The sequence below is a fragment of the Pararge aegeria genome, chromosome 15 (genome assembly GCF_905163445.1).
Source record: "Pararge aegeria chromosome 15, ilParAegt1.1, whole genome shotgun sequence".
NCBI lineage: Eukaryota > Metazoa > Arthropoda > Insecta > Lepidoptera > Nymphalidae > Pararge > Pararge aegeria.
The window spans coordinates 6302041-6314515 of NC_053194.1; the positions used below are offsets into that span (position 1 = coordinate 6302041).

Below are 12475 nucleotides of genomic sequence, written 5' to 3' on the forward strand. Positions count from 1 at the left end.
AAACTTTACGGCTAAAAGGGGATTACAACCTATGAACATAAACATGGCCGTTATTCCACAAATGAAAATATTCCCAAGCAGGTTTGACGTCAAGCAAGCGGTCGGTGGTAAAAACAATGCTTCATCATCTCAACCCCAGGACGTCCACTGCCGGATATAGGCCCTTTGTAGGGATTTCCACTCACTACGGTTTCCCCTCCTCCCTAGGACTTCGTGCTTCGGTCTATCAGTTTTCGTAGCTAGCTATGTGCTTAAAACTTTGCTTAAACCAAAACAATAAGTCCGTCTTCAAGTCTGTATAAGAAATGTTGTGCAGACTCCACATTACGCGGAATAAGGGCAAGAAAGAGATCAGCCATGTTAATTTTAAACAAGTTTTACGTCGCTCGTTTCGTCTCCGATAAAAATAAGTAAAAAAAACGTATTGATTTTATTATGTTATCTTTGCACGCAGTGTGTAGGTAAGTATATTTGCATTCGCAAATTCTTATTGGTGGTATGAACTGTATGAACTAACATGCTGTGTTCATGCACATATGCGCTCGCAATAATTGTTTGATTTGGAAAAAATACTATCGGTGAAACTTTGATTTTAGGTTTTCGATTAAAAATAAAGAAATACTTGTTTCACAAATTTTAAAAATTCCATCAAATTAAATTTGAAAGTTTCTGATTTTAAAGTAATTTACGTTCATATTTTTCTATTAGGAGCAAGACTTTATTTTAAACCTTTGTAGTTAAAATTTACCAAATCAAAAATTGAACTTAAGGTGAGCGAAGCCGCGGGCAAAAGCTTGTAAATAATAAGCCTGTGTGTGTGTGTGTGTTCAGCCTGGAGTAGGGCATTCATATCCAACTTTAGTAGTAGTTTTTGTAGAGTCGATTGGCCAAGTTATTTTAAATAAATTTCAGAATTCTATTATACGTAATAAAAAAATTACAAATTAAATCTCATGCCGAAACCCGGGATTGAACCGGGGACCTTTAGATCTTCAGTCTAACGCTCTCCCAACTGAGCTATTTCGGCGTTGGTAACAATGGGAAAATTAAAAGTAAGCCTCTTTTAATTAAACCTATAAGCGATGATTGCTCAGTTGGTGGGACTTCATTTTGGGGGGGCGAGTTCGAATCCCAGCACGCTGCACGCACCTCGAACTTTTCTAAGTTATGTGCGTTTAAAAAATTCTAAAATCACGAGGTAAACATCGTGAGGAAACCTGCATGTAATGTTCTCAAAGGAGTTAGTCCACCAATCCGCACTGCACCAGCGCGGTGGACGGCCTTAACTCCTTCTCACTGTGGGAGGAGACCTATGCCCTGTAGTAGGCCGGTATTGTGATATGATGAATTGAACCTAACAGATGAAGACAGAAATATTTTATTTTAGTAACATTTTTTGTACAATAGAAAACATAACTCTATTTTAACCGTTGTCAAGCGGTACGATCTATGGCTTCTAATAATATCTAATACTTATTTGTTAAGGCATTTAGAAAATCACATACATAACCCATAGGCTGCAAATGTCACTAAAAACTCTTTTTTTGAGTGGTCCTGTTCAAACAAACAATGTTTTGATACTTGGCAATTTAGGGTATTTTGAATTTATTTATTTATTTATTTATACTCTTTATTTGCACACAAATAAAAGTAGTTAGTTTATTAATAATTTAGTTAGTTTACAAAAACTTTTTAGAAGTCAGATTTTCGAATATAAATTTAATTCTTAATTTTATCCTATCAGCCTACGTTAAAATTTAATTTGGCTAAAGGCCACCGTGACTGGCGACTCTTCAATTTGGGCCGAGAGCCGCCGCAGGACTCAGGTAGCTTCATTAATTGAGTATTAAACACGTATCGGCACAAAAAGGCAAGAGCATAAAGACAATGAATTTCACCTACCTTGATAACTTAATTTGGAAGAGCTTTCTTTGGACAGGGATAGGCATAGAGCGGATAGAGATGGAATATTTTGATGAGCATCAAAAAATTTCGTAAATCACGGAATTTTTTGATGGCTCTTGGATGGTTTGTTTGATGAGAATTAATGAATTTCCCCTACCTTAATAGCTTAAATTTTGCAGGTGCTTTGTATTCACAGGAATTGGCGTGAAGTCGTTATAATGCAATATTTGGAAATCCGCACAAAAGGTCAATAATAAATTCCTTATGGCAATCAATGGCTTTCAAATATACTCGTACCTCAAAAAAAACTTAAAGAGCTTTTTGGAACAGGGGATTACTTCGTGAAGTGGATGTCTCAGAGGAGACAGTAAGATATTTATAGGAGGAGGATGATAAAAAAAATTAAAGATGCCAATGCCTATTCCACGACTTTCTCTGTTAAAAAAAAGTTCATCTTTGGCGGCGTCGTTTGATGGGAAAACGAGTGAATAATAACAGCGATCTCACATTAAAACGTTACGGATCACTCTGCCTACAACGTCGATTCGGTAGAGATAAGCGATTTATGTGCAAAAACTGTAAAATATAAATTACACGTGAGTTATTAAATATTTTGACTTGAATTTATTGATATTAATAAACTCTGGGAAACTGTGCTAAATTAATTTAACTATCTTTAAAAGCCACACAGCCCTTCCAAGTCGAAGATCTTCCAAGGCGGATATTTATTTTAGATATCTATAAAAGCGATTGAATATGGAAAGATTTTTAATAACTACAATATGCAAAATATATAGAGTTTTAATTTATGGGTATATTTTATAAACAAAACAGAATCTGCTCCCATATAACGTTTTAATTATTCGTCGTCTGTTCGCAAAACTCCAAAATTGCCCGTTGGATCGTGTTGAAATATTTATATAACATTTCTGTTCTATATAAAACTCAATGTAAATATTAGACCGAGCTGTATCGAAGCTTTGCCATATTAAGTAGGAACTAACAAATAAGTAGAATACCAAAGCACAGTAATTTTAACTACTGGTCCACCAGTCGCCTCCCATAATCGGACTGCGTTAAATATCTCGGAAAGGCATCCGTAACTAATCAATGCCTCTAATGACTTGGTATAAATCTACCACTAATAGCGTTTTAGGGCGGCGCCCTTTAAAAGGGGTATAATTGGGCCATTTTAAGGGTGCATCGTCACCATGCACAGTTAAGGCGTAGCTCTCGTTCTTTATTTTTTAAAGTTATACTTCTTTTGGCGCGTTAGGGAAAAATTATGAGAGTAAATTTTTACGATGCGCGCGAACTCAGTTACACAAAATTGACACCCTGAAGTCCGCTATAAGGTTTGACAGTGTACACTTTCAATTTTCAAAGTCATTTCGGTGATTTAATTGATTCGATTCTACAAATATCTCAAATTTTAATGTTGAGGGAAACTTGGTTATCCTTTAAAGAGTCCAGTGTATTAGTATTCCAAATTTATTTATGCTACAATAAAACTTACAATTTATGAAACAACTTTTTCTTTTTTTAGTGTAGTTTTTACAAACGTAGATTAAGGCCAAAGAAAAAAAATTTGAATTTTTTTTTTATGTTGTTTCGCCAAAGAAGTACAACTTCTAACGCGTACAACACACACGTTTTTTTTTAATTCATTTTGATGAAGAAAATTCATCAAGATACATCATAAATTGGTATAGAAACTCTTTTCGTTAACTGAGGAAACCTCATAATACCAACACAGCCGGGGAGGTGCAGTATACTTATGTCGGACTATTACCGACTAAGCCGCACAGTGTTCGAACTCGTCGCCTGGTGGCTGGGTTACGGGAATTTCTCCGTAACCCAAGATTGGTAAGTAACGTAACCTAACCTAAAACTGTTTTTTACTTTTTTCGCAGTGATGGAAAAGAGCAACTACTGAGTTTCTTACCGGCTCTTCTCGGTAGAATCTGCTTTCCGAACCGGTGGTAGAGTCACTACAGTTATACATACTTGACGTTTCAAAAGTGCTTATAAAATAGGCCTACTTGAAATAAATGAATTTGAATTTGAATTTGAATTTCAATTTTACCTGATGGTAGCATTTAGCAGGCTTATGGCATTTTATAGGGTCGATATTCCGAAAGAGTATTTATATTACTTCAATATAATATTTGATCCAAATATAGCCTCTCTTTAATGAAAGCGCCTCAATGTCTATGGCTGTCAAAAAACGATTAGGTTTTTGATTTATTCATAACACACCCTTTGTCCTTCAAGGGGTGAAATGATGAATCTTTCTAACTAAAGAAACAGATAATAGAGGTAGCTCTTAAATACTATTGTCTAATATAAGTAGCCTTTCGTACAGAATGTAGATTTTATCTAGAAGAAGTCGGCGAAACACTTTGAAGAAACACGGACATACGAAAGCCTTGTAATTTTTCTAAGATGCTACCATCTTCATCATCACTAAGGGAAAAAAGGAACCATTTACGTTAGTTGGTAGTATTGGGAATATTAGAGTTAAGAGAGTAATATTTTACTATTCTTATTCAACTGAAATTTTATATTCTGTTGGAGAACGTGGGGATAGGACTTGGAACAATACTAGTTTTCACTTATTACATTTGACATATAATCGAGCAGAGTTTCGCCGTACTATTACTTGATACAGAATGAATTTATAGTTATCAAAAGTTTAGTTATTCAACCATTTTATAAAATTACTGTAACATTCGACCATCCTGACTAAAGTTTGCGACCCCGCTAATTTACCTTTGCCTATAATCGAGCAGAGTTTCACCGTACTATTACTTGATACAGAATGAATTTATAGTTATCAAAAGTTTAGTTATTCAACCATTTTATAAAATTACTGTAACATTCGACCATCCTGACTAAAGTTTGCGACCCCGCTAATTTACCTTTGCCTATAATCAAGCAGAGTTTCACCGTACTATTACTTGATACCTACAGAATGAATTTATAGTTATCAAAAGTTTAGTTATTCAACCATTTTATAAAATTACTGTAACAGTCGACCATCCTGACTAAAGTTTGAGACCCCGCTAATTTACCTTTGCCTATAATTGAGAAGCTAAAGCTGTGAATCTACCAGCGATTCGGAACGCTGATTGTACAGAGAAGAACCGACAATAAACTCAACACTTGCTCTTTTTACATATAACAAACAGACATATTTTATCAGGTAAGTGGCATGGCAAATATGATGCAGCTAATATGACACGGCTTGCAATTACGCGGTCACACAGACGTTATTGTAGATGGTCACATAGACTTTCTCGTAAATAGGTAAAACAGACACATTGCTGACACCGTATGTATGATTAATAGCACAATAACCATTTTTGCCAAGACTTTTGTATCGTACCACTTCTGACTTGTTGGAGAACGTGGGCATAGGACTTGGAATAATACTAGTTTTCACTTACTACATTTGACATATAATCGAGCAGAGTTTCCCCCTACAATTACTTGATACACAATGAATTTATAGTTATCAAAAGTTTAGTTATTCATAAAAATTACTGTAACAATTGTCAAGTTGGTAGCTACTTTATTAATGGCGCGATATAACACTTTGCGGTGCTTGGTTTGAAATGCAGTTACTCTGAATTGACATAATATTAGGTTAGGGAAGAGACAAGAAGATCTATCCACAGTCCATTCACTATAACTCGTCATCTATCTTGTAGAGTGGGCAAGTTTTAGTGATTGGACTTGTATTGTTGTAGATTTATTATGGTACATTATGGTTAATATTTTTATAAGCTTTTTAAATAAATCCTGCCAACCTTTTTAAATAAATGTTTTAAATAGGGTGTAGGTTTTCTCTATCTCATTTGAGATACCAAAATTACTCTCATGAAAAGAGTTTCGAACGTTCTTATGTAGTTACGATTTTAGTTAAGTTTTTGGAGACCCCATGGAGCATGGTGAGCGGTGTAGTCCAATAGTGAGATTTCTCAGATTCGATTTCCGGCAGGGCCAGTTTGAAAATTTATAATATCTGTATTTACTATGTTCTATGGTCAAAGCCAATGCTTTGGCCGTGGCTGGTTATCCTTAACATACCCAGACGTGCCGAAGGATAAGGTTTTCCGGTTAAATGCTCCGTAAAAACCGATTAGGGCATGGCTTTAAGCTTTAATGTACCGGCCATACTAGCAACAGATCTTATTAGATCATCTTAATTAATTGCAATAGACAGAGTTCGTCCGGGTAAGTACTATCGCCATGCATATTTCTGCGGCATTATTAGTTCTGTGCTGCTGGTCTAATTACAGGCACATTAACATCTACGTCTTAAATTGACACAGGACGGCATGTTGCTGACATGCTCTGTGAAGTGTTGCTATCTTTACAGGCGACAGTTTTCCACTTACGATCAGGTAGGCCATCTGCTTGGTCCGTAAATTATTGCTTTAAACAAATCGAAAGCTATTTGTTACAACAAAAGGATTCTGGTTGAAATTCAATTCAATTCAATCACTTTAATATGAATAGTCTACTGGAATTCGCAGCCTAATAAATCCAAGCACCCGTATCCCAACAATTCCCGGTTTATGTGTCGCAGCGGTGGCCTTAACCCTAGCCGGGACGACGCGTGACGGAATTCGAAACAATACCCTATCAACCTCCGTCTTGCATTCGTTTTGTTCTGCTGCTACTTTACTGTTGACCAATAGTTCAGTTGTTGTAGTTTTTTTTAACAGTGTCATGCATCTGGCAAGCAATGTCGCAATTAAGCTGAATTCCTAACCACTGAGTTATTACCGCTTCCACCTCAAGTACCCATTTATAACTATGACTTTTACTTCCACTTCCTAATGGAATAGGAGTAAATAAATAAATAGCTAGTAAACATTGATTTAGCACAAAAGATCCTGGAGGGTCGAAGTGCATCCGCTGAAGCGGGCCTCATTACAAGATAGATAGAAACATTGATTTAATATGTTACTGTCTGATAGTAAAAATAAAAGTTTCAACGTTTAAAAAAGGAATATAATATATTTTAACTCCGTAGTTCTCACCAACCTCAGAGAATTTTGGTGGGCAGAATTTAATAGAATTTAGTTATCAATCAATCAGTCAGTGCCCCACGCAGTGATCAACGAAAAACCACGCACTCAGGTATAGAGTTATTACTTTACTCTTTGGTCTAACTAAAGTTTATATGTTCTACAGGTAATTTAAATTTTTGGCCTAATCAAGAAAAAAAGTATTCGAATGTATAGTGCCATCTAGCGCTACTTCAATGAACTACTGAAAGAGAGTTTGTATTAAGACTATGCACGATAGCGGGGCCTGGTTAAAATCACAACGTTGTTCAGTTACTTACCACTGGATGGAACTTCACATTAGTTCACAAAATTTACGCAAGATGTCGCTACAAGGGTGACTTTTTTTTAAAATTGAAGATCATAAGTTATATATTTAAACTCATAATATAATTATTAACGTAATGTAATTATTTTAAAATAAAAAAGCCTTGTTAAAACCATGTCAACATATTTTAATAACTTGTCACTAGATGGCACTTTAGAGTCTATTTGAATTTACGCAAGATGTCGCTACTATTGCAAAATGAGAAATGCGTAAAAATTTAAATAGTTCGAATACTCGTTTGAATATTATTTGGTGTCAATTATTTTATATTTCAATAATACGTAAATGTATTATACACAAAAAACCCCCAAGTTAATAACAATTAAAATAAATGGCACGAAAAAGCTGTTATCATTAACATCAACTATTTGAAAAAATAATACGTGAGGAACTGAGCACTGCAGAGATACAATCGGCCTGATCTAATATTTTTCTAAATAAAAATAAAATGTTAAAAAATCTAAACTTTTGGCAAAAACGTATGCCCCGGGTGAGGATCGAACTCACGACCTTAAGATTATGAGACTTACGCGCTGCCTACTGCGCTACCGAGGCTTAAGATTGTGTAATAAAATACAAAATCATACTAATACACTTCAAGAAACCAATTTCTGTTATATCAAGACAAGAAGACTGTATTTACAACCTTAGATGCAAGGCCGATCGAAATTATGTAGCGCGGAAGTGGCACAGATTGCTTTTATTCTGATTTCGTATTTCGTACAATCTTGTTCAGTGTCCTTGGTAGGCATGTCAGAATTTTTGCTACTTATTTAAAAAAAAATTATTTGCTTACTATTTTTTTTCATCATGGAGTGTATATTAATTTGGTTATAAAAAAAAATAAAAAAAATGTAAAGAATGTAAATTTTACCTGTAAATTTCAATAAATTCCGATGTGTGAAACGGCAAAGTTATCTTTAATATTGCAAAGCGTGTTTCTTATTTAAATTTTTTACAGTACAATTTAAAATATAAAGTATTTTTGTGTTCACACCAACCGCAAACAAGTTAAATCTTCTTAAGCGCCTGCCAAACTTTTTGAGCAAACTTTCACTAATCGACACCTAAAATGTCATTATATTGCCATAAATTCTCGCAGGAGCGATAAATTTTCCTCGTTTTTAGGCTTGTTTTAACCCTTCTCCGTTGTGAATATTTAAAAAGTCGTTGGGAACATTCTAATTGGGCAATCCTGCAAGGATTAAATTATCAAGACACCTATTTTACGGCACCTTTTTAAAGTTAATGAATTCAACATGAATTAACCGCTGCTTTTGCTTGCATAATTGTGAAGACCGTTTTATGGTGCCTCAGTATTTTTATTTCTTAGGTATTGTTAAGGTCAATTGAAGCGCAGCTTTTTTTGCATTACTGAGTTTAACTTCTATGTATCTTTACTTAGGTACTACTAGACGGGCTCTGCTGCAGCCTGCACATTGAGTTTCGGTTATTTATGTTTAGCTCACTTGGAGTCGTATCTGGGTTATCATGGTACATTCACTGTACCAGCTCTCTATCTACCTAAACCTGTGTAATCTAAAGATGAGACACAGTTCTTATTCTGAATAAAATATCTAGTAATGATACTTTTTGAAATTCTATAGTAATTCGTAAACCTTCTTATAAATGTTATGATTCGATTATTTAATAACGTAGTGTTGGTATCCTCTATGTAGGTTACTGTATATTGATAATCTGTTTGTGGTAGCAACTAGATACGTTTAAAGTGACTGATTACTTTTAAAACTATTACATATTACATATGAGTGCTTCATTCAATCTATTATAATTTTCTAGCAATAGAAGTGAAAAGCATGCAAGCATGTTGCTTGGTCATGAAACTCATTTTATCCTCGAATATGTCTATCCTCGGCTTCGATTCCGTTTAAAAAAGGTCTAACGGGTAAAATCTTTTTATTTTATGCACAGATAAAATATTCAATTTACTAAGTTTTGGATTCTCAATAATTATAATAGTAAATTATTTCTATTTGTCTTATTTTATTTTTGTTATTAATATTGTTATCTTAAATTACTTCTGCTACCTACCTATTTGTTGTATTTTTCTATTAAAAGGGTCGAAACCATAAGGGAAACGAAATTTCTGAATAAGTAGAAAGGCCCGCTTTTACAACATTTTTAATTTAAATTCTTTAGTTCCAAGCGGCTAAAATGTTTACTTGCGAAGGGGGACATTGCGAACTTTATTTTTCGACTTTTTGTACGTTAATTTTTTACAGGATTCCCCTGAGACCGATTCGAGATTTGAAACAGGCGGAGTTTAAAAGTTGTAAGAGTTTGTTAAAAGACACTTTTACAATGGGTTAAGCTTGCACGACGACGGAATCGCGGCATGCATAATTTTATGGCATCCCAAAGGCTTTGAGCTTTGTATTAAAAATGTACTCATTTTAATATTTTTTTATCCTGATGTTATCTATAAAAATACTTATTTTTCGTCTTTATATTCGAAGGTTTGGTCAAAAAAATTCAAAGTTATAGTAACTTACATGTAGTGTTGCCCAAATTCAGTCTTGGTCTTGCAGTCTTGGTCTTGTTCTTGCGTTTTTGCAAGACCAAGACCAAGAACAAGACCGCGTATTTTTAGCAAGACCAAGACCAAGACTGACCGTGCAAGACTTGAGCAAGAACAAGACATAGCCTGCAAGACTCTTGCGTCTTGCAGCTAGGACTTAGCGCTATTTCACGGAGTAGTTAGGTGTAACAGTTCGGTGTATAGGTAGGTAGGTACGCTTAGGAATTCTATGAGACGCAAAAAACTATATCAAAGAATATGAAAAACTGGACCTATGCGCATTACGACTAATACCATAAACATAGCGAATAAAAAAATATCTATTAAAATCAAACTGAGTGCATGCATAGTTATGTTTTAACCATCGGCACTTTGATAATGCGGCATCAAAGGTTTTGTACTTACTTCTCAAAGAAATTTTCCGCTTTTCGGAAGTACATGGTTATGATACACGCGCCGGCGGCTTCTTTTGAAATCTAAAACAATCGTTGCCGCCGCGCCGAAATCATAACATTTGACACTATTCATGCAAAATAATTTCGAATTTTAAGAGTACCTACAGGTGTTCCAAAGAATAAATAAGTTTCAGATTGGTGATTTTAGATTGGTGGAGGACGCATGAGACAGAGTATCCGATTTTATCGAAAATGGCCCGTGATTTTCTCTCAATACCTGCAACTTCAGTACCTGCTGAGAGGTTATTTTCTAAAGCATCATTAGTAATTAGAAAACATAGAAATAGGTTAAGTGATGAGTCAGCCAGATGGTTACTTTGTATTAATTCTTGGTCAAAAGAATTGATATAAAGTATCATAACCTAATGATAAAGCTGTTGATTTGTGTTGTATTTTATTTTTTATTCAAATAAATGATAAATCGTAAAACTCTTTTATTAAATTTCTTATAAGTTGAGGGTTCAATCTCTTTCTAGACAGATAAGTATTGTTCTTTAAAATACAGTCAAGTTATTGTAATTAATTTGTTTTTTTACATGTTTTAGCAAATGTAAGCTTATAAATCATAAATGTTTATTAAGAAACAGTTACTTCCATGGAAAACGACATATAGGTCAGTTGATTTTTCGAATTTCTTATCAAATCTTCAGTTATTTATTAATCTGCTTGATCTTTACTATGGCTATGTTAATTCAAGCTCACAATGTTCCAATTCTAATACGTTTTTCTAAGATTTAAAGTAAACTTTAATAAATAGTAATAGACTAATAGGTAATTGCAAGACTTGCAAGACTCTTGCTGCAAGACCAAGACCAAGACCAAGACTGGGAGCGCAAGACCAAGACCAAGACCAAGACCAGGTGTATTGGCGCAAGACCAAGACCAAGACTGGCTAAGTCTCGTCTTGTTCTTGCATTTGGGCAACACTACTTACATGGTAGGTGATAAGCCCCATATTTGAGAAGGACATATAGATCATAAGCTCTCTACCCTTTTGTCACTCGTAATAATTGTGTTAAGCATTGGGCAATTAATGGCTTCAAAGAAAATTCAAAAATGAAAAATTCTTTTATTTCAAGTAGGCCAAGTTTGTAGCCACTTTTGTAACTTTAAGTCAGTCTGTTTGTAGTGACTCTACTCTTCTTCATATCTAACACAACAATTACGAAAGTATCGTGAATTTGTGACAGAAAAGACATGTCATGTGAAAGACATAGAAAAGAAACGGCGTTCCGATGCAATATATTGGCTCTTATCTAAGTTTGCACGCTGTAGAGAAAGAAGCTCACTACCTAATATGTAGTTTATCATACATTAGAAGCCTGGTTGGGTTGGAAACCACCCGGAGCAAAAAAATTTGAGTTTTTGTATAAATATATATACCTAATTGTGATTTTAAAATTTAAATGTTTAAAAAAAAATTTAATTTAAATTTAATTTATTGCATTTTGATTTTTAATTATTTCCGTGTGAGTTTATATTTTTTTCTTTTAAAAATTAATTGGTTCTATGTTAACAATAATAAAGGGCATTGCCTGAAATTAAAATTGTTATTTTTATTATTGAATAAAATTTGCGCCAAATCTACTTGAATTTTAATAGCTAATTTGAAGAGTTAATAACAAGTGTTTACTCTCTGACTGTATTGCATATTGACACTCCGACTATAAGCTCTACAATTTACAAACAACAAAAGCACTGTAGTTGGGAAGAATCTATCTAGACATTATCAAGAAGAGTAGGTATCAACGGTCTGATTCTTATTCACAGTCCCCGAAAGTAACACCCACACTTTCAATTTAACACCGTACATTTTAAGTTGAGTCGTAGAATCTTAACATAAAGAATTCCATTGCACCTTTACCTTTACCACGCGACAATATTTCGTGTGTAACATTAAAATTTATCACTAGCGGGAGAGTTTACGCGAAAGCCTGGTGATAAAATAAAATGACAGTTGTTTAGTATTGGCCCGGGAATATTGTTTGTACTATGTAGAAATTGAAAGGTATGGGGCGCTCGAGACCTGTTTTATTTATGATGGAAAATGGGTTTTAGATTGCCGTGACTATATGCGAAAGGAGTGTGTCGGTTATACCTCTAAACCGAGGGTGTTGGGATGTCTTACGTCCATAGACTTTAGTTTGTCCTAAAGTTATTTATGCTACCT

The 12475-nt window shown here is 34.4% G+C and overlaps 2 non-coding genes across 2 annotated transcripts; both read right to left on the reverse strand.

The window, feature by feature from the left end:
- Positions 1-954: 954 nt before the first annotated feature.
- Positions 955-1027, reverse strand: Trnaf-gaa. The gene has a single exon. It is a non-coding gene; the product is annotated as a tRNA-Phe (tRNA).
- A 6766-nt stretch (positions 1028-7793) lies between these two features.
- Positions 7794-7866, reverse strand: Trnam-cau. Its single transcript has one exon. It is a non-coding gene; the product is annotated as a tRNA-Met (tRNA).
- Between the last annotated feature and the right edge of the window lie 4609 nt (positions 7867-12475).